The 27586-nt window shown below is 57.3% G+C and overlaps 1 protein-coding gene across 1 annotated transcript in view; it reads right to left on the bottom strand.

Moving 5' to 3' along the window:
* CDH22 (cadherin 22) overlaps window positions 1–12954 on the bottom strand; it is a 122088-nt gene extending 109134 nt beyond the window's left edge. Inside the window, exon 1 of the mRNA XM_053890201.1 lies at window positions 12583–12954. The gene's annotated coding sequence lies outside the window, so the exon portion shown is untranslated. The remainder of the gene's footprint in view (window positions 1–12582) is intronic.
* Between the last annotated feature and the right edge of the window lie 14632 nt (window positions 12955–27586).

The following is a 27586-nucleotide window of genomic DNA, read 5'->3' as shown; positions in this document are numbered from 1 at the left end:
ACCGACAGGAAGTGTAATCAGGGGCCACCGCTGGGCCCGAGAAAGGGCAGGTGAATTTCGTGGGGCTCGGGGGTACAGCCAAGGGCCCTGGACCCCTTCCCCCTCCGCCCTCTCCAGAGCGTGTCTCTGCGTCTAGTGTCCCTGCGCCCGGCCTTCTCCCAAAGAGGCACTCGAGTGGTCTCCAGAAAAAGCCTTTTTCCTTCGAGAACACCCTGCGCTCTCCTTATTCAGAAAGAGCCCGGTTTGGCAGGCAGCTGGCTGGGCTCTAACTCTGCAAAAACTCAGCTCTGAAAGCCCAGTTCCTATCTCGCCTGAGCTCCCCCGCCGTCCACTCCTGTGTCCCTGCATCCTCATTGGTTGTACCAAACAAACCCTTTTATGGGCCTGACTAGCGACAGGCACAGTTCCGAGTCCTGCACAAATACTAGCTCACCGAAGCGGCACCATAACCCTGTGAAGCAGGTACAGTGGCCACCGGCCCCATTTTACAGATGGGGAAACTGAGGTGGTTAAGTCGTGCGAGGTCAGGCGGCCAGGGAGGGGCAGCAGAGGGACACAGACAGTCCGGCGAAAGAGTCCGCACTCTCGGCCGCTATCCTAATTCCTTCCGACGCAAGATGCCCTCACAGCCAGAAGACTGGTAACGTCCGACTTTCATTGCTTCGTCTTCTAGCAGGAACCCCCCAGATCTTGTCCTGAAGTTCATGCACCCTCATTTTGCATCTTCTCGGTAGGGGAATGGAGGGCAGGCAAGTGGGCGGTTGGGGATGTTGGTAAGTGGACGTTCGTGGCGAAACCCCGGCCCTCACGGCGCGAAGCTCTGACCCAGCTGTGAGGGGGTGAGGGGCACCTTCATTACTTTGGTACCTCCTGCGAGCAGCGCGCCGTGTGCCCATTACTTCAGTCATTCCCAGTCCCAACCCCACAAGGGAGATCTCACTCTCCCCATTTTACAGATGGAGAAACCAAGGCTCAGAACATCAAAGAGATGTTCTTGCCCGAAGCCACCCAGCTAATATGTGTCAGAGGAGGACTGATGCCCAGATCTGTCTGCCTCCGTCTGCCTTTAGACAAGCTTCCTGTCCTCGAGGGACCGCCAAAGGGTCGGGACAGGTAACAAGGGCTCCCGAAGGGCTGAAAGGCGGCCCAAGTTCAGACCCAAGAGCAGGCAGAGTTCAGGCCACGTGAACAAAGGCCCGCAGGTGGGAACGGACCTCAGAGCCGTGGCTTAGCTGGAGCAGGTGTTGTCGGGGCTCTGCGGGTAACCATGTCAGACGATGGGATGGGGCCTCAAATGCCAAGCAGATGGTTTGGAGCGGATGGGTGAGGCCACAGGGAGCCATTGCTGGCTTAGGAGTCTCTTTGCCTCCCTCCCGAGGCGGCCTCCCTCTCGCGCAGCGGAGCAATTTCCCAGAGCATTTTCTCTAATTTGTGATTGTTTTCCTAACCCAGAAGCAGCGAGAGTCTCCAGATTCTCCCAGCCCACGAGCCAGCGGAGCTGAGCTGCCAAAGCTGCCGGTCTCCACCCCCAGTCCAGCCCACTTGGGGACCTCTGAGCCCCTCCGTCCCCCAACCCCCCCCCCCCCAGGGTACAGAGCTGGCTGTGGGGAGGCGCTGGTGGGCTCACCGGGTGCATGCGGAGCCCCTGGGGACGGCTTCAGAGCAGGTTTCTGAAGGAGAGAGGGCCTGGTTCCTGGAGGTGGATGGCACAGGGGGGCTGGCACAGGGCTCTGCGATGGGGGAGGGGGGCCCCTGAGGAAACTGGGCTCAGGGAGAAGAGGAGGGTCCAGAAAAGAGACAGAATTCTGTTAGGAACAGGGGCCAGCAGCTACGTGAAGTGGTGCGGTGCCCAGAGAGGGGCTTGGGTCTTCGGGGGTGGGGCGGTGCTCAGGGAGAGGACTGGGGGCTCCGGGAGGGGGTGGGGGATCCAGGAGGGGCTAGGGCTCTTGCAAAGGGGAGCATGAGCTCTGCTGGCAATGCTGGGGAGTGGGGGCGGCTCCCTCTCCCGTGAGAGGAGAGAGCCTCCACAGGGAGATGGGGCTCAGAGAAGGGGGGGGGCACTCTGGAGGAGAGGATTCTGGACAGGGACTCAGTTGAGGGGCCTGGGACTTGTGAGGAGAATGGGGAGGATCTTCAGGGAACAGACACTTAGAAAAACATGGGTTCGGTGAGGGGACCAAGGGCTAAATCGAAGGGACAGAGGCTCCAGGAGGGGTCAGGGCTGTGTAAGAGGATCAGGGCTCCAACGGAAATGTTAGTTTAGGAAGGGCAGGGGGCTGGGAGAGGACCATGGAGGAGCCCTCGAAGGAGGGTTGTTTTGAGAATGGAGTGCAGCTATTTCCTCCCAACCCATCACCTCGGTGCCTTATTTTGTCCTGGCTCAATGCAGCCACAGTTTGCCTCCTTGGCCCACAAAGGTCCCGTCCCCTGAAGACCCCTCATCTTGGTCCTCTGCTTCTCCACGCCCACTGGAACATTCCACCCAGCTGAGCCCTGAGTCCTTCTCCGCTAACTATTCCATAAATGCCCCCGTGGGCACCCATTCCCTTGAATTCACCCATGTGGATTTCGTATCCTGCTGCAGCCCAAACACATTCTCAGTAGGTACTTCAGACACCAGTAATGATCAGTAAGGTCATTCTCCCTCCAAGCTAACCTCAATCCCTTCAACTGCAAATGCGGCCAATTTCCTCTGTTCTGTCCTGGGAATAGAACATGGCTGATCTGCAGGCCACCTTTTATCAGGGCATCTGTCATAGCTTCAGAGATGTAACGTCTCCTCTCAAATTTCTCTCTTCTAGGTAAATTAATCCTGGTCCCTCCATTGGTTCTTCTGATTACTATATTTAGTAATCACAATCACAATCATCTCCTAATGATTGTGGCAGGGCTTTAGCACAGCCTGGCACACTGAAGGCTCACAAGAAGTGTATCTTGGATGGATGAATGCATTGGCGGATTGATGGATGAATGATAGCAGGGAGATGGGTAGTGAAGACATGAAAAGACAGGTGTTGGTAATGGTGGTGGATGACAGGTAGATAGATGGAGGGTGGAGGTGGGTGACCTGTGGGCAGATGAATGTTTAAATGGAGATGGGTGGGCAGGAGGAGGATGGATGGATGGATGGATGGATGGATAGATGGATGGGTGGATGGATGGATGGATGGATGGACAGTTGAATGGGTGGATGGATGTATGTATGGATGAATGGATGAATGAATGGATGGATGGATGGATGGACAGGTGAGTGGATGGATGGATGTATGGATGAATGGATGAATGAATGGATGGATGGATGGACGGGTGAGTGGATGGATGGATGGATGGATGGATGGATAAATGGAAGGAAGAATGGCTTAGACAGGATGCTGGACGGATGAATAATCTCAGTCGGCATCTCAACTTTCCCCCAAATCTCCCAAGTATAGAATCCTCAATTTGATTAATGGCACCCCAGTTCTCTCAGATACCCAGGCCTGAGACCTGTCCATATATCACTTCTCCTTCATCTCCCACAACCAAGCAGCTCTGAGACCTGATGATCTTATTTCCTTGATGACTTTTCCTTTTGGCCCCAGTCCTTCATGACCTCACTCAAGCCCCCAGCTCATCTCCAGGATGACTTCAGCTATCTTTCTCTTTCCTTAAAGCTGATCCTGAAACAATGCCATTGACTTGACATGGCGTTCCTACCTCTTAACTCCAGTCAACAACCTTCAATGGCTCCTACTGCCTGGAGCTCCATGCTTCCTAATCCAGCCGAACCTCCCATTCATAGCCTCTCTCATTCCTCTCCCTTATGGACCCTCTACTATGCAGCCTGGCTGTGGCTCCAACATTCATCAAGCTTCCCCTCCTTTGCTCATGCTGTTCCTGCCACTTGGACTGCCCTCCCTGCCACCTCCACCTGTGGCAATACCATCCTAGGCTTCAAAACACAGCTCAAGTGCTGCCTTCCCAATGAAACCCTCCCTAATCCCTTCAACTGGATGTAATCAAATAAGCCACTTCATCAAGACACATTTATTGAGCACCTACTATGTGCTCAACTGGCTGAAGGGCCCTAATGATGGCAGGGGGAGGATACAGGATGAGAAAGATACAATCTTTGCCCTCAAAGGCAGAGCCTGCTTTTGAGCACACGCATGTGCACACAAGCACATACAGAATTCAATGGGGGAAAATAAAGGCAGAATCATGTAACATTAATAGTTAATGAATATACACCACTCACTGCGGCCAGGTACTGTTCTTTTTTTTTTTAATGGAATCTTTTTTGAATGTTTATTTATTTTTGAGAGAGAGAGACAGTGTGAGTGGGGAAGGGGCAGAGGGAGACACAGAACCTGAAGGAGGCTCCAGGCTTGGAGCTGCCTGCACAGAGCCCAACGTGGGGAATCGAACTCACAAACCGTGAAATCATGACCTGAGCTGATGTCGGACAATTCACCAACTGCGCCACCCAGGTGCTCCGGGCCAGGTGCTGTTCTAAGGGCTTTACTTTCAGTAACTCATTCAGTCCTCTCAATGAACCTGCAAGGTAGGTACAGATGAGGAAACTGAGGCCGAAGGTGGGGCAATTTCTCTAAGGTCAGCCAGCTAGTCAGAAGCAGAGCAGGGATGGAACCTACCGGTCCTGCTCCTGGATCTGTGTCCTCAACAGTGCACAGCCGTGTGGTGGAAACAGGGCCGTGGCTGGAGAGAGAAATCTGTGACAGGGTGCACTCTGACCTCCCAGGCCTCCTGCCCTGCTGGAAGCCCCTCCTTTGCTGACCTAGTCCTGGGCCCTGCCAGCCCAGGCGAGAGGCTCCCTTGGGAAATGAAAACGGACGCAACGAAGGACCAAGGACCCAGTCTGCCACCGTGACACTGTAGGACCCTGGGCAAGTCCCCTTTTCCCCTGGGCCTCAGTTCTCCGTCTATTGGATGGGGTTGGGCCCATCCACCCCTAAAGGCCCTTTCAGCTCCAAAACGTGTAATCCTAAACACGGCTGCTTGGCTGATAGAAGACAGAAGCCCCGGGAGCCTCTTGGCTTCAGGGCCTGGCTGCATCTCCTAGGAGATCCCCGCTGTCCCTGAATACATCGCCGCAGCCCCGGTTCCTCGGGCCTCATGGGAGGCTGCAGTCCTATGTGTGGTCACCTGAATCTGTCCGGCTCGTCACTGCCCATCATCCTGTCTGCCCACTGACCTGGATCTATCTGCCTTGGCTACCCATCCATCAGCCTGCCTGGGCCCATCCACCTTGTGTTCCCCGCCTGCCTGGTGTCTGTCACTCTGTCCATCACACACACACACAGTCCACCTCCCCACCCGCCGGTCCCCTACTCTGCAAGCAGCGCAGTGACAATGAGAGATAGGGTGGGGCTTCTCCTTTTTCACTCACAGAGAAGTCCAGTCTTAACATCAGAACCCACTTTCCAGGAGCCAAAGCAGTTCTGTCTGCCATCCAGCATCCTCTCCTTTCCCCGGGGACCCCCAACCCCCTCCTTGCTGGGCCCAAGGGCTTCTACTTGAAGAAACTGGTCAGGGTCACATGGCTTCTGCCAAAAATGTCCAAGTGGTCCCCAAGGAAATCACAGGACAAGAACGTGAAGATGTGTGTACAAGGATGTTCGTCGCGGAATTGTTTGTAATCGCGAAGTGTTGGAAACAACCCAAATGTCCAACAGTGGGGGCTGGTTAAATGAATTATGGGCCAGCCACACAATGGAGAACCATGCAGCTCTTAAAAAATGATGATGTGGATGTATATTTATCGAAATGGCAAGACGTTCACAATATATTATAGAGTGAAAAAAGCAGGTTACAAAGGCATATGTATAAAGCAAGATGCCATTTTTATTTTTTAAAAATCTATATATGTCAAGAAGGATATGCACTGAAATGTTAGCCAAGTGGTGGTGGGATTATGGCTAATTAAAAATGCTTGCATATATAAAAAGACACACACACACACACACACGCATATGTAGTCACTGTGTATTGAAAACCACCAGCCCCACATTTGTCTATATCACCTTTGTCATAGCCTTTGTCTGTATCACCTCTCATGCTCTTTCCTACAGTCTTGTCGGGTAGGTTTATTAAAACCATTTTACAGAGGAAGAAACGGAGGCTCACTCAGCGAGTAAATGGCAGCGTCAGGCCATAAACTTGGCTTTCTCTGACTCCAGAGCCCACGCGCTACCTACTCAGCAGGTAGTTGTGTTTTCTCGTTTTGTTTACCTGTAACTTGCCTGTTTAAAAAAAGGTAACATCTATTTACTTGGGTGGTAAAGAAATGGCAGAAGTTAACAAGACAAGGAAAAGATTACATACAGCGGGATGTCCTCAACCTCTGGGGTCTCTGGCAGCTTTTCGGCGGGCTTTCTCCCTCGACCCTCGACCTGTTTGTTCCTCCCTCCTCCACAAGTGCCTGTATATGAGGCAGGTGCAGCCTGCTGGGGAGGGAGCGGGCAGCCGTGGGTAGGACTGGGCTTAGGTATTGCAAGGCTGTGTGGCCTGAGGCCCCCTCCCCGAGGCCACATTGAACTCCGTGAGGGCAGGGAGGGCTTGTCTTGAGCCATATGCTGCGCTGGATGCCAGGGAGACCAAAATGGAAAAGCCCAATGCCCACCTTCAGGATCTTTTCATCTGGGGCCAGGTTTCTCAGCCTCCACTCTATCAGCATTTTGGGCTGCATAACTCTTTGTTCGGGGGGGGCTGTCCTGTGCGAAATATCTCTAGACATTGCCAAACATCCCCGCAAGGCAAAATTACCCCTGGTTGAGAACCACAGATCTAGTGGATAATACAAAGAAGGCAATAAAAGAAAATCTGAACTGGTTGCTATTGGGCTCAGTATGCGTGGGAGTCTCTTGTGCCCGGATGGGTCAGAGGAGGCTTCCTGCGATGCACCTGCACCTTGAAATGCGAGGGTCCCTTCTTTTCATTCTACAGACTTATCCTGGGTGATCTCATCCATTCTGTGGGTCCAAAGATCTACTTCTGGCCTAGATCTACTTCTGGATGGGCTCAATCTTTTCTGCACAAGTGCCTACTGGGCGTCCCCACTGAATATCCCACCAGCATGGCCTCCACCTCTCCTCGAGAGCCCCTTCTCCCAGGACCCCACACAGCCTCCCCAATCGGAAACAGGGGCTCCCCTGCTCCCCCACATCCTGGAAGCTTCCCAGCCCTGTCCAATTCTACCCTGCCGGCCCCCAGCCTCCAGCAGTGCTGGACCCCGTCTTCCCCACAAACTGTTCTCCACCCAGCAGCAGGGTCAGCCTTCCGAAGGCACACCCCCCACCGTGCCACTCCCCTGCTGAAAACCCTTCAGCGCCCCCATGGCTCCCAGGTGAAGTCCAGTCTCTCCTTGTGGCTTCTGAGACCCACAGGACCTGACTACTGTCCGCCTGGCTGGCCTCATTTCCTGTAGCTCCCACGCCCGCACCCCAAATTCTATATGTTCCTCTTCAGGCAACTAAACTTGCCATTCTCCCCCAATCCCCCCTCACCTCCGGGCCTTGGTACCCCTCGCCTCTTGGCCTGGAGCTTGCTTTGCCTGCCCCCATCCTCTGTCCCCTCCTTCATCCCCTGGATAGTTGCAAACCAACCTGCAGGTCTCTGCTTAACCACTTCTTCCTGGAAGCATCGGCCGCCCCGCCCCCTGCACACAATTGGCCCTTATCATGGCTTGTGAGAATTGCTTAATCGTCAGTCTCCTTTCTGGGTCCACCAGACCCCCATTAGCTGGGATCCTGTCTATTTGCTCACGGGCGTACCTCGAGCATGTAGTACAATGCTTAGCACACAGTAAACACCTAATATGTATGTGTAAATATATACTTTTAACTGGATAATGCATGGATGGACAGTCAGACGGCAAGACGGGTAGGAGGATGAAGAGGTCCTGTTTGAGTTGGGTTTTTAGCGCTTTGAAAGATCTTCACGGGGAAGGGCGTTCAGGTAGAAGGGCAGGTGTGGCTGAATGCGGGAGTGTCGGGTTGGAGGCACGGTAGGAGATAAAGGAGGGTGCAGACAGATTACAAGGACCTTGAATGTCACGGTGCAGAGTCTGGACTTAATTCAGTAGGCGATGGGGAGCCATGGAAGGGTTTTAATCAAACAAGTGACACGAACCCACCTGCGTTAGAGAAAGATCGCTCTGGCTGCAGCCGGAATTGCCGATCAGAGGCTGGGAGGCCAGGGAGGAGGCTGCCACAAGAGTTCAGGCAGAGCCAGTGAGGTCTGGGTCAGAGCAGGGATCGCGGGATGCACGGAAGGGGAGAAAGGGCAGAGACCAGAGTGCAGAGAAGCTACGGGCACGTAGCGCATGTTCTGATGCCCCGGCCGCACGCAGGGACCGGGCAGTCCCTTGAAGGATCCTGAGGTCAGAGGCAGATCCTGGCGATTCTGACAGAATTCCACTCTCCTCCAGGGGTGACAACGCGTGCAGGGGCGCAGGCAGGCAAAGTTACGCACCGAGGAACAACCGTTAGGCCCCGAGGGGACCAAGACCACAAGTGGGGGGACCTAGTAACAATACTGCCTCGTTTATGGAGGATCCGGTGTGCCAGGCGCTGCCCAAGGTCCGTACACACGCATATTTCCTCTTCGTAACAACCCATGAGGCAGGCATGACTGTTTTTCTCCATCTCACAGGGAAGGAAACAGGCTCCGAGAGGCAAAGTAATTTGCCCAAAGTCGCACAGCCAGAAAGTCACAAATCCAGGCTGGTCTGCCTCCCGGGGCCATGCTCTTAACCCGTTACTTTATCTTGCACAATGGAGGGAGCTGGTAGCCAGTGGATGACTGGAGGCTGGTGGGTCTGATGAGGAAGCAAGAAGTTCCCAGCCTACTTGCAACGCGATAGTACGAAGCGACCTGCTGATGAGGCATGTGTTCAGACCCGGACTCACATATTCAGAAAGGTGCGTCCCCATAGTGAGAGGACTGGGCTAAGGAGCAAGTTGCGCTTAACCTCCCGTTGGGCCGCCTTAGTGAGAATTAAAGAAAGGCATCTTCCTCTGGGGGCATGTAGCCTTACAGGCCCATGGCTGGTTAGGATAGGAAGGCTTTCTTGCAAATTAGGGAAAGATGTCCCTTTCTCCAGGAGGACACAGTCTGCCTTTAAGGCACCTGATTTGTTGAGTGGAGCTTACAATGGATTTCCACCCCTATTCTCCTCCTGCACTGAGTGCCCTGGGACAGTCAACAACCTGCCCAACCGTACACGACAGCTACGCCTCCAACCACTCTGTCCTGTATCCATGTTCCAGCAGCCACTCTGTATCATCCTCAATGAGAAACACTCCCTCCGGCAGATACATAGAGCTTGTCAGTCCTTGCCTCCTCCGTGGGAGAAAAGACAAAGTCTGATTATACCCACTGCCCTGATGAAAAAGTTGAGGTCAGAGACTGTCCTGATGGTGAAAAAAACCAACCAACCAACCAACCCACAACACAAGGCTTTCTTTACAGAGGCTTGTATCAAAACACAAGATTCCAGGAAGCAAAGCCTCTGCTCAAGAGCTCCATCTTAAGGGCACTCTGAGGTGTCCAGGGAGGTAGAGGATATGCCCACCCTCACTGGGAACATGAGGCTTCTCTTCCTGAGCCTGGCCTGAGGCCTGGGTCTTCTCTCAGCCTGGCAGGAGTACATTCTGTCTTGTCCCTGATCCCTAGCGCCCTCTTTGGGTCAACTCTGGGGCAGGATGGGGAAGCCCCCAGTCCAAGCCACCTCCTTAAGGGTCTCCTCTTTCCCAAGAACCACCTGCCTCTATCCTCAGCTCCCACCCCTTCCCAGGCCCCGCTGAGAGCCGGCTGCGGCCCGAGTTATATAAACAGAAATCATTCTCTCTCTCTCTCTTTGAATACCTGAGGCTGCATTTCCGAATGGAGCTTCCTAATGGAAGAAAAAAGAGGGGACAAAAAAAAAAGAACAGAGAGAGGGCAGGAAATTTAATTGGCTGACTCCTATCACCCATGTGGTAGTTTGGTTGCTCCAAACTTTGCTAACCGGGTGAGACAGGCCCTCCTGGGGTCTCTGCCCGCCCTCCCCCCCCCCCCCCCCCCCCAGAGCTTTGCGATTCAGTGCTTCTGCAGAGGCCTCTGGAAAAGCAGAGAAATGACAAGGGGATCGGAAGTCCTGCCTCTAGGCACATTATTCCAGACCACCAGAACCCACCTGAAATCACACACTTTCTATCCAAGGGCTGTGACTTGCCTGGGGCCACAGGGCTCCTTTAGGGAGGGAGCTATGCCCTCCTCCCGTGTCTGCTGTTAAGCTTCTCCCCCAAAGGCGTTTATTTCAACAGCTTTCCCTGGGCACTGGGGGTCTAACTTTGACATCTCTTACATTTAAGCGGGTATCTTCTTGTTCTGCTTGCAATTCAAAGGCAAGAAACTGCTCCATTCACCGCCCCCCTTCCAAAGACCTGCCCCAAATATAAGGTAAGCTGGTGAGGCCTGGAAGTCAGGATTCCTGGGTCCCCATTCTGGCTCTGGATGGAGCTTGCTGTATGACCCAGGCCTCTGTCTGCAACACTTTGAAATGGGAAAGAGGGGGGCCCAGGTGGCTGCTAAAGTGCTCACAGTCAGGAATAGAGGAAGGTGGGGGTTTCTCGTCTCCAGGAGTCAGCTGAGAGGGCCCCCGAGGAGGGGCAGCTGCCCCTTGGCTGAGAGAGACCTGGCTGCTTTGCAAAGTACCTTCCCCAGAGGCACTGGCAGGGATGGTCTCAGAAGGGCACACAGACATGCTCAGGAAGCAGCGTTTAAATGTTGACAATGGCCTTCCCTTACAGAAGGAATGGAAGAGGGGCATCCCAGACACCGGGGAAGGGGGAAGGGTAGGGGTGGAGCAGAGAGGTAGCTGGGACAGGCGGGGGGGGGGGGGGGGGGTACCTAAGAGGTGACCACCACAGAGAAAAACTGGGGCATGCAGGTTGGAAGACGGGCCGAAGAGATGGTCACAGATGAGCAAAGACCAAGGATGTCATTATAGGTGTAGAGGCCAAGTTCCAAAAAGGGCTATAGAATAGGGGTAATTAGGGGGACAGAGTGGGCACTGATGGACAAGTATAGGGGGTACTAATGAGGAACAGAGGGGCACGACGGTTAGGGAGGAGTCTATGGGTTCCAAGGCCATGGCCATGCTGATATCAGGAAGTGGCACTGAACACAGAGGGAGAGGATGAGATCCAGAGCCCCGCAGGAGGGGCCAACAGAGGGCTGGCAGCAGGCAAAGTCCTCAAATGAGCCTCTGCCTGTGCTGTGCACCTTGGCCGGCCCCAGGGACCCAGAGAGAGCTGGCATCAGACCCAAGGAAAACGGAGTTGGCATGCGCAACCTCTGGCCAGGCCTGGAGGGGTGGGAGGGAAGACTGCGAAGGAAGAACCCTCCCCAGAAGCACGAGCGTTGGAAGCCTTGGCAGGCTTCAAACTGCGGCTTCTCTGCCCGCCGCCAGGGGGTGCCCCTGCAGCTCGGGGAGACCTCGGGGGACACCGGGTTAGCTCCTCCCGCCGAAGCCGGGCCTAGAGGTCTCCAGCCGCGCCCCGGCTGGGGCAGGGGCCCGAGAGTGCCAGAGAAGAGGAAGAGGGGAGGTCAAGTCTCGAGGCACTAGAGAGACGGGTCCGGGCCGTGCCCACCGCGGGCCGCCGGGCACCCAGCGCACCCACACAATCCACAACTCCCCCTGCAGCGCCCCGGCCCCCGAGGGTCAGTCCCAGTGGCGCTCCCTTTGGACGTGAGGCCGTCGGGCCCTATCTTTCTCCCACGGAGGGGGCAGTGTTCCCAGAGCCGGGTCCTAGGGAAGAGGGCAGCGCTGTCCCTCGCTCACGGCGGGTCCGCGGGCCGGTCCGACGGCCCGAGGGCAGCGGGGTCGCGCTGCTGCGGCCCGCGGGGGTCCCCCTGGGCCGGCTGCCCCCTCCCCACGAGGTGGCCGCAGCCGTGCGTGTCGCCGCGCCTCGAGTCCGCCTCTGGGCGCCCCCGGACGCGGCACGACCTCGCGCGCGCACACACACACACACACGCACACACACACACACACCGCGCGCTCACGCTCGTGCCGTGCGGTATTTCCCGGCCTCGAACCCCGCCTCTGGGAGGGGCCCGGCAGCCGAGCCCCCGCGGCAGGGGGTGGGGGCGCGGGGAAAGCCTGGGTCCCGCCCCCCCCCCACCCCGGGTAGAGACCCCGCGCCCCCTCCGCAGCCCCTCTCGGCGCGTCCGCTCGGCCCCCGGCGCTGCCAGCCCGAGGCCCGCGGGGGTCCCCGCGGCTCCCGGCGCGCGGCGGGAGGGGCGCGGGGCGGAGTGGGGGGAGACGGGGGGCCGCGGGCTCTGGGCCGAGAGGCGGCTCGGCTCCGCGCCGGGGAAAGTTTGGACGTGGGAAACTCCCTCCCGCCCGCCCCGCCGAGAGGAGGGGGGCGCGCGGGGGCCGGGCGCGGGCACCCGGGCTCCCCCTGCGGCGGGAGGCTCGCCCCCCGCGCCGCCCGCCCGGCCGCTCTCCCGCCGGCCGGGGGGGTGCTCCCTCCCGGCCGGGCGGCCTCCCCTCGGCGGCGATCCGGCCGCCCCTCCCGCGGCACCCCGCGCCCTTACCTCGGGGAGCGGCCCGGGGCTGCCCCCGGTCCTGCCGCCTCGGGACGCTGCGTGGGGCGGGCGAGCCGGCGCGGGCGGGCGAGTCCGGAGCCCGGCGGCCGCCCGGAGGAGCCGGAGGGAGAGCGGGCGCGAGAGGGGGAGCCGCGGCGGCGTGTGCGCGTGTGTGTGTGTGTGTGTGTGTGTGAGCGAGAGAGCGAGGGAGCGAGGGAGTGAGCGAGCGGGAGCGAGGGAGTGTGCGTGTCTGACTAGGGGGGAAGTGTGCAAGGGACGGATCCCTTCCTTCCTCCCGCAGCCTCTGGTGGAGACTCGGAGAATGCAGCGCCCGCCGGGCAGGAGCGCCGCGCCGCAGGCGGCCGCCGGGCCCGGACCCCGCAGCCCGGGAGCCCCGGCCCCCGCCCCCAACCCCCCACCTGCCCCCCCCCCGCCCCGGTCGCGCCCCTCCCCCGCCGGGAGGGGCCGGCCTCTCCAGCGCCGGGGCGGCCCAGACCCAGGAAACCCCCGGGGGGCGGCGCCCCTCCTTCCTTCAGCGCCAGATCCGCGCGAAGGGAGCGCCCCCAGGAGGGGGACCGTCTCCCTCCCCGCCTGGCGGCTCCAGGGAGGCCCCGGTTTGAGACCCGACCCTTCGCCATCACCTGACTTTCCTGCGCCTAGGGTTCCCCACTTCCCTCCCACTCCCTGGGAGCCCGGCTTCAGAGGAGAGGGGGCGCAGGCGAGTGTGGGGCCTGGAGGCTTCTCCAGGGGCCGCCCGGGCTGGCCGCCCAGAAGGGCCCCTGCACCGAGCTGCCGGTTTCAGATGCAACCACGGCGCTTTGAGGTGGACAGGGGCCGGGGCCCAGTCCCCGGGGAGGTGCTAGGTCACCTGTCCCAGGAAGTGCACGGAGGCTTTTCCTCTCGGGGTGGGTGGGGGCATGCCGGACATCCCTGCAACCAACAAAGTAAGCAGGCAAGACGGCCCGGTCCTAAGTTTGGCGCCCCCTTGGCCCCCAGAGTCCCCGCATCACCACCCCCACCTTCCCCGCTGCCCAGGAACACCAAGCAGGCCGGATTTTCCATTCTCCTGAAACTCAGTCCTCCGCGGCCTGAGGTCCTTCCTGCCCCGCCCAGCTTCTTTCTCCCGGCTGCAAGGGCTCCCCCTTCGGTCCCATCTCTCTAAGGTGCAGCCTCATTGAAGAGACCCCCCACCCCCACCCCACCCCACCCCACCCCTTAGTTCTCAGTTTGAACTTGTTTCAGTAGGAGGTAGGCTAGGACCAGGGACTTCCGCAGACCCACCTTGTGTCTTGGGTTGGGGGACCCCTAAGGGCCGTTGGATAGGTGGGTGAAGGGTAAGGGGGGGGACATGACCACCATCTACCTCTGTCCTGCCACGTGGTCACTGACCAGACACATAAGATGTCTCATCAGCTGCTGAAGTTCCAGGCAAAGAGGAAGCAGGACCGGCCAGCCCCCACCCCCACCCCCGTGGGTCCCAGCACCCCAGGCTCCACCTCACTCCCATCCTCCTCCCATCCCCACTCTCTTCCCTAATTTTCATCTCCCTCTCCTCGCCTCTTCCCTGGTGACTGGAATCTGCTCTCCCTCTGGCTACCCCTCCCTCTAAACTCCATCACACTTTTATTTATTTTGAGATTTATTCTCCTTCGTGCCAGCCTGTTCCCTCCCCTAAGTCCTTCTCTCCGTTTATTCCCCTTCATTGATCTCTCCCAGCCCTGCTTTGTGTGGCTCTCCTTCTCTCTGTCTCTCTCCCCTCTATTCTTAGCCTCCACTCTTTCATGCTTTCAGAGACCGGAGGCCGGCCCCTTCCAGATGCATTTCCTCACTTTCCGTTCTCTTTCCCCTCCAACTCGGTTTTACCATTTGCTCCAGCTGTCCTTTCTCCCTCCCTCCCCCTCTGGCCCCTGCCTGGGGTGCGTGTGCGCTCGTCCAGGGTGTCAGACCTACTGAATCGTCAGCAAGTTGTTCTGGGCTGGGACACTGTTGCTTTCACATCTGCATACACACAGTAGGTGCTCAATAAATACTCACCCACCTTTCCTTTGATCTCTCTCTCTTGTCTTCTCCCCAACTCGTGATTAGATCTCTCGCCGCTTTTCCTCTCTCGGAGGCTCCTTCTCAGACTCACCTCCACCGCCAACCTGAGTGCCCACACCACACCGTGCCGGGCACCACGTGAGGCCCTGGGCACACATCGGGGTCAGCGTCAGCGATTACTGAACCCTTGCTGTGGGCCACGATTTTGCCGTTAGGTCCTCACAGCGGATTCCAGTACGAGCCCTCCTTTACGCGTGAGGAAACTGAGGCACGGGGTGTGGAGATGTTAAGGTCACACAGCTGGCACGTAGTGCGATCAGGCTGGGGCATGGCCTTTAGGCCCGACTTGGCACTCTGGGCTGGGAGAAGGTAAGCAGGGGCCCCTCCCGCGGTGTGACAGGTGCAACAAGAGCCTGTGGAGGGTGACAGAGGCCGCACTGTGCCACACGGCAAGTCACGTCCTCGGCATCGCCTCCTCAGGTAAACTGAGTGCACTCGCCGTGCGTCCAGCCTGCGCTTAAGTGTTCCACGCTGATTATCGCATTTGATTCTCACAGCAACCAACGTCTACATTAAAAGTGGGGGAAATTAAGGCACGGAGAAGCTCGAAAAGTTGCCCAAGGCCGCACAAGTAGTCTGTGGCCGAGGCCGGGTTCAAACTGAGGCAGGTTGGGGCCCGAGGCCTGCAATGAACTGGCACTATTAACGTTTGGGGTCAGGAGAATTCTTCGTGGTGGGGGCTGTCCTGTGCATGGTCCGGAGTTTCGTGGCGTCTCTGGGCTCTACCCACTAGACGCCAGTGGTGTGCCCCTCCCCCTCGTGACAACCCAAACTGTGTCCGGACACTGTCAAAGGTGCCCTGGGGGCAAAATCCCTCCTACTTGAGGGCCACTGCTCTAGTCTGATCACCTTAATAGCAGGGCCAGCTCCAGGGCACTTGGAGAATCGGAACAGGTGGGGGGGGGTGCGGTTGGATGCAGGGGTGGGGGCAGGCTGCTGTCAGCCTTGTCTACACTTGCTCACGGGCCTCACTTCTCTGTCCTCACCTCAGCCTGCGTCTGTCTCCTTGTTCATCTATGTCCGCTGTCTTCTTACGCGCTGACCACCGTCTCCCCCCTTCTCAGCACCCTCCACCTCGGTCTCTGTCCCCTTCCTCCAACAGCCTTCTTTTCTGGGTCTTTCTGACTCTTTCTGTCTCCTTTTTTGTCTTTTTCTACCTGTCCCTCTATTCTCTCTGGCTGTTTTTCCTTTCTCTCTCTCTCTCTCTTTCTCTCCCTCCCCATCCTCCCTCTCCCTCCCCTCTGCTCTCCCATTCAGCCCCTTCTCTTTCCTTCCTTCTCTCTCTCACTCCTAAACCCTCCCCCTCCTTTCCTTCTTCCTTCCCTCCCTTCTTCCCTTCCCATCTCCCTTCTTCCTTCGTCCCCCGCCCTCCCTCCCTCCTCCTCCTCCCCCTCCCTCCTCCTCCCCCCCTCCCCTTTGTCTGTGGGAGCTGGAAGTTAAAAGCTTTTCCGAACTTGCTCTCCAGTCGCTGTTCCCGGCGCCTTTCATCTCGCCAGCACATTTGTAAAACTGCGCAGACTGAAGGGCCGTGACATGAACAACCAAAGAAATGTCAGCGCGGGGACTGGGACCGCCTGCCCGCCGGGGACGGTGTGGGGGGTGGGGGGGCGTGCAGTCAGGGCGCACCCCAGCTCTGCCCGGGAAGGGACGGGGACCGGGATGGGATTGGAGGGCCCCCTGCCCCCCCTCTGAGGCCCCCCCCCCTGCATTCCTCGCCTCTGCGGAGCCCGGCGGAGGGGGGCAGCACACCCTGTGGAGGGGGGGGAGCCCTGCGGGGCAACCACAAGCGCCCGTCGCCACCGCCACCGCCGTGCTTAGACACCTCGCCGTGTTCACCACGCAGCCAGGTTGTCTGGGTTCAAATCCCGTCACCCCACTCACCAGCGGGGTCGCCCTGGGCAAGTGAGTTCGCCTCTCCACCTCTCAGCATCCTCCTCGCCGCTCCGGCAAAGGGCCGGGTGAAGCCTGCACGAGCAGATCCGTGTCAGACACTTAGAGCAAGTGTTTGCTGTAATTAATAACAGCTAGCGGGATTATTAGCGCCCTGCTCCAGATGGGGAGACCCAGGGTTAGAGGGGGAAGTGACTAGCCAGAGGACTCAGAACAAGCGTGGGGCCCTCTCCCCCTTTCTCCTCAAGGGAGTGGGCCCCCGAGGCTGGAACACAGCTCCCGGAGTTAAGGACTCAGTCTGTTTTGTTGACTGCTGTATCCTGTGGATACAGCACATAGTAGATGTTCAATAAATACTTGTTGGAAAGGTGCTGAAGCCAGAAAATTGAAAGGCTGCTCTGTGTGCAAGGGGCGCGGTGGGTTGAGGTGGAAGGAGGGGCCCAGAGCCGAGGGCTTGTCCATCTGGGACCCAAGCTGCGGCAGCATGGAGGGCTGCGGACACAGCCCCCAGGCCCCGGAGCCCAGTTTCACACTGGGGAGTGTTCCAGCTGCCCCAACGGGCCCAGCCCTCCGTCTCTGCTGGCACCCCAGCTCCCCCGACCCCTCAGCCTGGGACTAGGCCCCCACCCTCTGCCTCCCGCACCACACTCTGTCCCTCTTGTGCTCTCTCTCTGGACCCAGATCCAAAGGCAGGGCAACCCACAGTGGGGGTGGGGGGGGGCGGCGGCGGAGGGCGTGTCTCCCCTTCTTCTCTCTTCCTTTTAGCCCAGGAAGCCTCCGCAGCCCTGAGGCCATCACGCTGCAGGTGGCTGCGGGAGATGGAAATAGGGCTCCTGAGCTCTCGAGCTTTCCCGAAAGGCCCTAAAGACACATGGAGGGCAGACCAGGGCCTGGGTACCTGGACCACCCCTCCTGAACCCCCTTCCCTGGGTTGGGAGAAAGCGAGGACAGCCCCTGCCACACACGGCCCACCCCCCAAACACTTCAAACACTGCCTCTCCCCTGAATTATTCACCTGCCTCTCCCCAGGGCTGCCGCAGAGCAGAGCGCCCAGCCCAGGTGCTGAGGAGGAAAAAAGCAGAAGGCCCATTAAATTTAAACACCGCTGAGGATTGTCAGATGTGAGGTTCTATTCCTGGCCTGGAGAAGAGCAGCCAGCAGGAGGGGAAGGGGGATCAGCAGGGAGCCGTGGCGGGGAGAGACCCACCATGGGGTGACTGACTGGCTGAGCACCAGTAGGAAAGGGCAGAGAAGCTGGAGAACCTGGGCCTTCCCTCACCTCCAGGCCCTCATCCAGGAGTCGACCTTGGCATACTCCACCTGGTTCTGAGAAGACGAGGGGACCCATCTCCAAATGGCTTCTCTGCGGTTGCCTGATGGCCCAACGTTATTGCTTCAGCAGGAGGAGTGGGCGGGACCTCTCTGGCTTCATCTGCTCTATTTCCTTTTTCTACCCTACATCCTGGATTTGCCATTTTTACTTATCATACCCTGAGCTTTCATCGCGCCGCTCCTGCCCCCTTGGAGATCTCTTTTTGCCTTGTCTTGCTGGAAAACTCCTATTTACCCTTCAAAACCCGGCGTAAGTACCGCCCCACCTCTCTCCCACCTCTGCACGCCATCGGACCTGCAGTTGCTTCCCTCTTCCCCCCGCCTCACGTGGGTGCCAGAGTCCCTGGTTCTCAGGCCTGACGGGGCCATCATGGATCATGACCCCCTCCGAAGCAGCAACCCCGGGGACCTAGTTGCCCTGAGATCTCTTCCCAGTCCTGGCTCTGGCCCCAACTCTCTCTGTGTTCGAGGGCGAGTCCTCGGCTCTCCCTTGGCCTTGGTTTTCTATTCTGTAAAATAGAGGAGTAGCGGGGGGGGGGGGGGGTGGGGGGGGGGGGGGGGGGGGGGGGCGGTGATAAGGTCACGGTGACCTCGGGGCCTTCCGGTGATTCGAGTCCAGAACTCTGCTGCACACATACGTTTTCAAACCATTTCTCGTTCTTCCCTCCTCTGGATGCTGTCTGGCCAGCTTCCTTGTTGATACTCGAAGCCGTGCTGTGCTGGGGCTGGCATGTGCTTGGCTCAGCAAAGCCAATTGTGAGGGTTTTTCAGGAATTTCGCGAGCCAGTTTGCAAACCCTTGAAATTGGCCACGTCCAGAGTCTTTACAACCATGAAAAATTGGCAAACACTACCAATCAGGGCTTCCCCTGCCGTCTTCCCCTACAGGCAGTTTGTGCCTCGAAAGCGGCTTATCCTGTGGTTTCCGCTGAGAAGCCCCTGCCCCATCCCTGGCTACTGATTATTTCCCCGGGGTTCAGGCTCCAACGCCCATGCCAATCTTCTAGCTGTCACCATCCTCCCTGAGTGCCCCCCCCACTTTTTTTAAGTTTTTATTTAAGTAATCTCTACAACCCCCCACAGGGCTCGAACTCATAACCCTGAGATCAAGAGTTTCATGCTCTTCTGAATGAGCCAGCTAGGCACCCCTCTGAATGCTTATTTTTCTAGATTTTTTCAAGTTTATTTATTTATTTTGAGAGAGAGGGAGAGAGAGCGTGCGCGCAGCGCACACACACACACACACACACACACGTGAATGGGGGAAGGGCAGAGAGAGAGAGAATCCCAAGCAGGCTCTGCAACTGTGAACGTGGAGCCTGATGTGGGTCTCAAACTCACGAACCATGAGATCGTGACCTGAGCCAAAACCTAGAGTTGTACGCTTAACGGACCGAGCCACCCAGGCGCCCCTTGGTTTATCTTGTCGGCGCTTGGCCCTTCCTGACACACTTGTATGTTACCTCGTCCTTTAGCTCATTCTTCCCCCTAGACTGTAAGGTCGGTGAGGGCAGGGGGCTTGTCTGCCCTGGTCCCGGGACACGCTCACCTCCTTCCTAGAGCAGCACCTGGCACACAGCAGGTACTCGATCATTGCATTGAATCGATGATTGTATGACCTTGGGCAAGGCAAGCGGTGCGTCCGTGTTTCTGTTCCTCCAACACCCCACCTGGGAGAATTATTGCGAGGTGTGTATTCCTCAGCTGCCTTAGATCTTAGAGAGGAGCCTGGTCCCCGCTGCTCCCCCACTAACCCATTGTGTCACCTTGGGCAAGTCCCAACCCCGCCCCCAACCTCGGTTTTGCCTACATCTCTGGGGTCCTGCAGGATGGCAAGCTGATGGGCTGCGTGAGGTCTCAGGTGAGGTCTCAGGTCAGTCTCCGGGGCCCCGTCTGCTCCTTCCCATCCCATTCTCACCTCCTGTATTACCCTCCCCCCAAATATTTATTGAGCATTTACTATGTGCCGGGCAGAAAATACAGCAGTGAGCAAGCACGTACCCTCGTCCTCATGGACTCTCGTTCCAGTCGGAAGGACAATAAACAAGACAAATGAGTCAGAGAAATAGCCTGGCGGATGGTGATCGTGCCAAGGGGACCTGACGCGGGAGAGGGTCACAGGGAGTCCTGAGGAGGGGGCTCCCCTCTTGGGAAGGGGGGTCAGGAAAAGACCTCACCGCTAGGTGAGGCGTGTGAATAAAAACACAAAGGAGGTGGCTGCTTAGGGAGAGAGACTTGTTTAGGAAACGGCAAATGCAAGAGCCAGGGGCAGGGAAAGGCCTGGAAGAAGCAGGGAGCCCCGGGTGTGTGGAGCCCCCGGTGAGCCGAGGCCAGTGGGGGAGGACAGAAAGTGATGATGGCTGCTTCTCCGGCTTCCTCCCTGCCCCCCTCCCTCGTTGGAAAGACGGTCCCAAAGTTTGTGACAGGTGCCCCCCTGGGCCCCTCCCCAGCAAGTGGGGAGCCCAGCCACGCGCACCCCACAGCTTTTGGATCAGTCATCTATCTCCCGGAGCCTGGAGTTTCCTGGAGCCGGGCACTTCCTCCCCATTCAGCCCCGCTCCCCTGAGTGGCAGAGACAGGTGTGAAGAATTAGCTGTGGGGACTGATGCCGTGACAGGAACCGGCACAAAAGAAGAGGACAGAGTGTAATGTTTATTACGTTTGAAGCAAAGCAAACACGCGGCCTATTTATGTATCTATAGAGAATTAATTGGCGAGCGGCCGCAAGAAGCAGATTATAAATTAGAATCATTTTCGCCAACCGAAACCCATTCATCTTGCTTCAGAATGGGCCTGTCACCTCCTCCTGACTAATTCTTTTTAAATTCGGTGCTTTTCTCACCGGCCCCCCCTGCAGCGCTCACCTGGAGACCCGAACCCCACGAGTTTGCTAGCACCTCAGGGAAACGCCTCGGTCAAGCTCTGTGCTTTTCGGGCACCCACTGTCTCCCCACCCCAGGCCCGTCCCGGGGCTCAGCCCCTGGCGCCCTCGCCCTGCACTCTTATTCCTCGTCCCCCGTGGCCCAAAGCTTCCCGCAGCCCCTCTCCTGCTCTAGCTGGTTCCAGAGGATCTGGCTGGAGGGAAGCCCCCAGCCAGAGGCCCAGGCCCGGGTGGAAGGGGGCAGGCAGCCTGAGGCTGCCATCCTGGGAATCCCGGGGCACCGGCCCTGCTGCCTGCTTTTGATTCTGGGCTCAGAGCAGGCGGCCTCCCCCAGAATCAAAGGGAAGCCACGCTGCTGGGTCCCTGGCGGGCCTGGCTCTGGCTTCTCGGCTTCTCTCACCTGGAGCCTGCCGAGATGAAAGAGAGGGCAGGTGCCAGCGGCCTCCAGGCCTGAGAGCAGGGCCAGGCCCGCCCTGGGCTGTGGCCCAGTTAACCCTTCCCTTCCTCCGCCTTTGAGCAGCGAGATGCGGTTAATAATATACTTGGAACTTGAAGTGACATTCGGCCTTGTTCAAATATTGCAGTATCTCCAACGGCTTAAGTAGCCGATGGAACCCAATGCTCTTTGCTGCCACTACCCCCAGTCCCACCCAGGGACGCCTCCCCTCCCTGCGATCCAAGGCTCCTCGAGGGGCCTTGAGGACCTGCTTCCGTGAGAGCGGTAAGCGTTCCGCTGGCCCCACACCTGCTGTACGGGGTATTGGATATTCCGCATATCTGCCTCTCCCACACCCCATAGATGTCACGGAGATTAAATAAGGTGATGGGAGTCCGGCGCCTGGCATCCAGCAGGTGCCCGACAAACGGAGCTTGGCATTGTTATTCATCTGGGCCACTCTTCCTTGCTCCTCTCTACCTTTCAAAAACGAACTATGGATAACTTGCAGCCTCCACCAGGACCCCCCACCCCCCCCACTGCCCCCAGTGCTAGCCTCGCAGAACCACTGACAGGGAGCCCCTGCCTGGGCTGGTCCCTGGGCACGGACCCTCCTGGGTCTGAAGAATGTTTGCTTTGGGGAGGGTTGAGTTCCAGAGGCAGTGCTGGGGCTCCTTGAGGGCAGAACCCCAGGTCGACTCACCTCTGTGCCCCCCTCGTCCCCACATCGACGGAACCCAGGGGGGCTACCAAGGGCCCACCATTGAGACAGAGGAACAGACTTGGGCTCAATCACCGGGGCGGCCCCCAGGACCACATGTGGTGTTCAGGCATTCAGAAGGGCCCTCCATCTTCTTTCCAAGGGCCTATGGACGAGTTCAAGATTGGGTGGGGGGAGGGCGGGGAGGGAGATTAGCTCCGAAACACAGAAGGAAAACTACAAAATCCAAACTGATGAGCGTTTCGTTAAATATCTACAAAACCTAGCATCGTGCGGGTTAGTCAACGGCAACTCAGCTCGCCTCTCCCACGCTCTCAGCGGCAGAGACTTGGGAGGTGCGGCTCTGGCCGGTCACGGCAGGTGGTATGGCGTGGGTGGGGACCCCCTCAGGGCAGAAGTGCCCTGGAGCCTGTCTCCGAATGCTCTGGGGTCCCAGCTCTGCTCCCCGGCCTCAACTCACTATGACCTTGGGCAAGCCACTCCCACTCTCTGGGCCTCAGCTTCTTCATCTGTCAAATGGGCAGAACCACTCCTAGCTCTCAGGGTGGCCGTGAGTGTTCTGCAAGCAGATTTTCCAGGCAGAATGGCAAGCTCTGAAGCTGTGGGAATCCAGCAAGGGGACGGGGCTTGCCAGAGACTGGCTGGCGAGGACTTGAACTTCAACCTCTGGGCCCTTCTTTAGCTCTTTCCTTACACAGGGTTATGGATAAGAGTGATACTCAGGGGTGCCTGGCTGGCTCAGTCGGGGGAGCATGTGACTCTCGATCTTGGGGTTGTAAATCCAATCCACACATTGGGTGTAGACATTACTTAAAAATAAAATCTTAAAAAAATGAGTGCTATTCAAAACATGTAACAGTTGGGAGTGGACATCAGGAACTGGAACAGGTATGACCCGTGACTTGCTGGGTCCTGGGAAAAGCCAGGAGCCCCAGGAGGAGCTGGAGGGTTAAGGAGGGGGGCTGAGACTTTGCGAGACTCAGAAGACCGGGGAGCAGTCCTTCACCTACCAGAGCGGAAGGGGGTCGACATTGTTACTCCTGGAACAGCCTTATTGGTGCACGCTGGCCCCACACGGCCTGTCATCTCCCAAGATGGGCTGGGACACCCTTTTGAGTGACTCGAGTGATGCGGGATTTTGGAGGCCATTAATTATACACTGACCCCCAGCCCCAAGGATTCTGCTCCTGAGTATAAATCCCAGGGAAATTCTTGGCATGTCCACGAGCATCCAGTCTGGGGCTGCTCATCCCAAAGTTGTCTGTGGTCAGGGAAGTTGGAGGCAGCCCGGGTGGCCTCCCTGGCGGAGTGGGCAGGAAGATGTGGGGACACACTGTGGAGGTCTGTGTGGCTGTTCGTGCAACAGACGCGAATACAGCACCAGACCTGGAAGGGTCATTAAAACACAAAATAGGGGCGCCCGGGTGGCTCAGTCAGTGAAGCATCAGACTTGGTTTCGGCCCAGGTCGTGATCTCACGGTTCGTGAGATCGAGCCCCGCGTTGAGCTCTGTGCTGCCAGCTCAGAGCCTGCTTGGGATTCTGCCTCCCTCTCTCTCTCCCCCCTCCCCTGCTTGTGTGTGCACAAATACGCATTAAAAAAAATAATAAAACATGAAGTGAAAGAAGGAGCTGATAGGGATCTATAGCGTAATAGCGTTTCTGTGAACTCCGAGTGCATTCAGATGCTGGTTGCACGAATCCATACATGTGCTGAAATTGATAGAGCCGAACACCAAAAAAAGGTCAGTGTTACTTTATGATAATGAAATGAAATACTAAAGACAAGAGAGACCCCTACTTCCAGACCACTCACAGTCCAGAGCGGGAGACGTACTTACAAAATGCACTTACGGAAAATTAGCCTCGTTTGCAAAAGCACGAACACACGAGAGGATCTCTTGTCGTCCCGCCCCTCCAGGAGCTCCCAGACTCGTGCAGCAGACAGACTGAGACAGAAAACAAAACAAAAGCCTGAAACAAACAAACAAACAAACAAACAAACCACCTCAGTCCAGTATCCTCAGAGCCGTGCGAACGTACAAAGTACTCTGGGACCGGAGAAGAGGGAACAGTTTGTTCTGCCTGCCGAACCCCAGAAAGCTGCCCTAAAAAGGCTGGGGTACAACTGGAATCTTCAAGGCTGCACGGGAGGACTTCGTGGCCTAACAGGGTCTCCCCAGCTGGGCTTTACCCACGGAGTGAAGCTGGGACTGGGGGTGGATTTGGGGTATAGTTGGCACGGGGGTTTGGTCGCTTCTGCCCTTATCAGCTCCGGGCGGCCGGGCCCCCTACAGCCCGAGCTGGGGTACAATCAGCGGGTCGCACCCCCACCTCGAGGGGGCCGGGCAGCGCCCCAGCGCCTGGGAGAAAGGCGCCTGCCTCCAGTCTGCCTGGAGTCTGCTGGGCCTCACCCCTTGGACTCCACCGGCTCTCTTCTCTTCCCTCCACTTCTGGCTCTGTCCACTCTTACCCCCCCCCCCCCCAAATCGGCCACTGAATTTGCTTCCTCCTGTCTAGTCCCAGCACCCGTGCCCTGAGCCGGATCCCCGGCCAGCCCTTTCCCGGCCTATCACCAATCTCCCAAGTCTGCATTCAACCCGTAGTGATAGCCTGAGAGCCAGAGGGAGCTTCCTCAGGCGGGCCCTCTGTGCTGTTCTGCTGGTCCACGACGTCCCCCTCCTCCTGCCCCCCCAGCTTGGTCTCTCACCGTCGTCGTCTTCGGCCACCCCACTGCTTACCCTCAAACATCACTACACCCCCTGAATTCTGCCCTTTCTCACCCCTGTGCTTTGCTCACAATGCCCTATCCTTTTGGACTTCCTTCCGACCCCCTGAACCAACTCCTATGCAGTCCTCAAGGCTCTCTCAGACCCCCACCTCCTCCTGGAAGCCTTTGCTGATTACCCAAGACTACATGACATGCTTTCTCTGTGCTCCTGGGGCCCACAAACGTACCCTGTTCTCACATGGCTCACGCTGAATTAAAACTGCCCTTTCACTTCTCTGTTAAAGGTTTTGTGGTTAAATGTTGAGCTTTGGATCCAGGCTCCCTGAGTTTACAGCCTGGCTCTGTCTTCTTCTTCTTTTTTTTTTTTTAATTTTTTAATTTTATTATTTTTGAGACAGAGACAGACAGAACATGAGCAGGGGAGGGGCAGAGAGAGAGGGAGACACAGAGTCCGAAGCAGGCTCCAGGCTCTGAGTTGTCAGCACAGAGCCTGACGGGGGGTTTGAACCCACGAACCGTGAGATCATGACCTGAGCCGAAGTCGGTCGCCTAACCGACTGAGCCACCCAGGCGCCCTGAGGTTCTGTCTTCTTGCGACTATGGACATATTACTTGATCTTTCTGTGCCTCCGATTTCTCATCTGTAAAATGGGGGATAAGAAGAGTCCTTATCAAAAAATTTGAAAATGTGGGGCCCTGCCTCAGTCAGTTGGGCATCCGACATCGGCTCAGGTCATGATCTCACCATTCATGAGTTTTGAGCCCCACGTCGGGCTCTGTGCTGACAGCTCAGAGCCTGGAGCCTGCTTCGGATTCTGTGTCTCCCTCTCTCTCGGCCCCTCCCAGCTCACACTCTGTCTCTCTCTCTGTCTCAAAAATAAACGTTAAAAAAAATTTTTTTTTTTAAATTAAGAATGTAATGGGGCGCCCCGGGTGGCTCAGTCGGTTAAGCGTCCGACTTCGGCTCAGGTCATGATCTTACACTCCGTGAGTTCGAGCCCCACATTGGACTCTGTGCTGACAGCTCGGAGTCTGGAGCCTGCTTCGGATTCTGTGTCTCCCTCTCTCTCTGCCCCTCCCTGCTCACACTCTCTCTCTCAAAAATAAATACTGAAAAAAAGAAAGAAAGAAAGAAAGAAAGAAAGAAAGAAAGAAAGAAGCAAACCTTAAACCAAAAAAGTACCTACCTCCCGGGCTCTTGGGAGGAACCCGTGAATGTGCGTAAGTTGTTAGAATAGTGCCGTAGTGCCAGGCACATAGGAGATGCTCAACAAATGTCAGCTGTCATTCGTCTTATACCAAGTTGTGAGTTTCTGGAGATCGGGGCAGAGCGTAATGTGTCTTTGGGTGCCCAGCACCTCCCCAGGGTCTGCTCGTTGAGCGGTCATCAGACCCAGCTGCTGGCGTGCAAAGAGATTCCACATAGGTGCCCGTCACCGGCTACTTCTGAGCCCTAGGTCTCAGAATTGACTCTTAGGTTGGAGTCGCTCCATGCTTTTGACTCAGAACCCTGAAGTGACTATATTGGGGGTCAAGAGGCTGTCACCGGCCAGATCTCTTTCCCGGTCTTCTGGCTTGGTCCCAGCCCCCACCCCCTGTCAAGCTGTCACCTTTGAATGATGTAGCAGATGAGGCAGAGGACAGGGTCCTCCATGGTAGGAATTCTCCCTGGCCAGACCACCCTCGGTCCAGCACACTGAACCTTCTTGGTTCCATAGTCCACTCCCGGCTCCCCCCAGCTCCCCAGTAGAGCGACAGCTTCTCCCGGTGGCTCTCCTGCCTGGGTGGTCCTCTGCCTTGGTAACAAAGAAGTTTTTCTTGGCAGTGTTACTAATTAGCAGTGAAAGGCGATTAGTGTCATTAACAGACTCAAAACATTTGTATTACGCTCCTTGCCGGCTGCGGGGGTGCCCTGGACAGAGGTGGGGGCGGGAGCCTTGGAGAGATCAGGCTTGAGAGGGAGCTGGTGGGAGAGGCAGTGAGACGGAGGGAGGGAGGGAAGGCGTTGGCAAGAAAAAACGAAATTTAAAGTGGATGAATTATTTACTGCAGGAAACAATCCCGGACTCACTTACTCTCACTCGGAACATCCCAGACTGTAATCCGTGGCATTTTTCACATCTCCCTAGCGTGCTGAGTGATTTTCTTTACGACTGGATACCAGAGGCCAGGGTAATCTTGTAAGAGATTGGCTTAGTATTGATCATGTACATCTTCCCGGGCTCCAGGCTCCCACCCACCCCTGAGGCCGGCATCCCCAGTTTGGATCAGATCCCAAGACTGGCCGGACCTGGGGCCAGCCCCAGGTGGGAGCCGACAAGGTGGCCATCTCCCTGGTGAGCGTTGGGAGCCACCAGGTGGACCCCTTGCCCGTGCAGGGGCTGAATGCCCTTGTCTGAGTCACCGCTGCCATTTTGGTCTCGCCCCGGCGTGGTCCTAAATGAGCCCCCGCTTCTCACCATATGCTTTAGACATATTGGGTCAGTACTCCCTCCCAAGAACCCTCAGGTAGACGTTACGGATCTCATTTTTTAGGTAATGACAGCAGCTACTCTTTGCTGACCACCGCCTATGCCCCAGGCGTTGCGCTAATACCTTTTGTTTATTACCTAAGTGTTTCCCCACAGCCGTGCTGTTCGCTGCAAAACTCAGAGAGGTTACACGGCTTGCCCGGAGTCACTCAGTAAGGGGCAAAACTGGCCCCGGACCCAGATCTCCTCACTGCCAGTACCGGGCACGCAGAAGAGAGTCGTGAAGACAGAGGGTATAAAGCACATGGTGGAACAGCAGATGTTCGGTGGTACTTAGGTGCCTGTCCTGGGGACCTCTTGAAGAGGCCAGTGCTTAACCTGAAAGACCGTGTGGCCAGCCACACGCAGGCAGCGTAAACCCCGAGCGGTCACTCAGGGCCGGGGCTTGTCTTCA

The sequence above is a fragment of the Panthera pardus genome, unplaced genomic scaffold, assembly GCF_024362965.1.
Source record: "Panthera pardus isolate Hobbes unplaced genomic scaffold, ASM2436296v1 HiC_scaffold_25, whole genome shotgun sequence".
Classification (NCBI taxonomy): Eukaryota; Metazoa; Chordata; class Mammalia; order Carnivora; family Felidae; genus Panthera; species Panthera pardus.
This window is presented reverse-complemented; position numbering and strand designations above follow the sequence as displayed.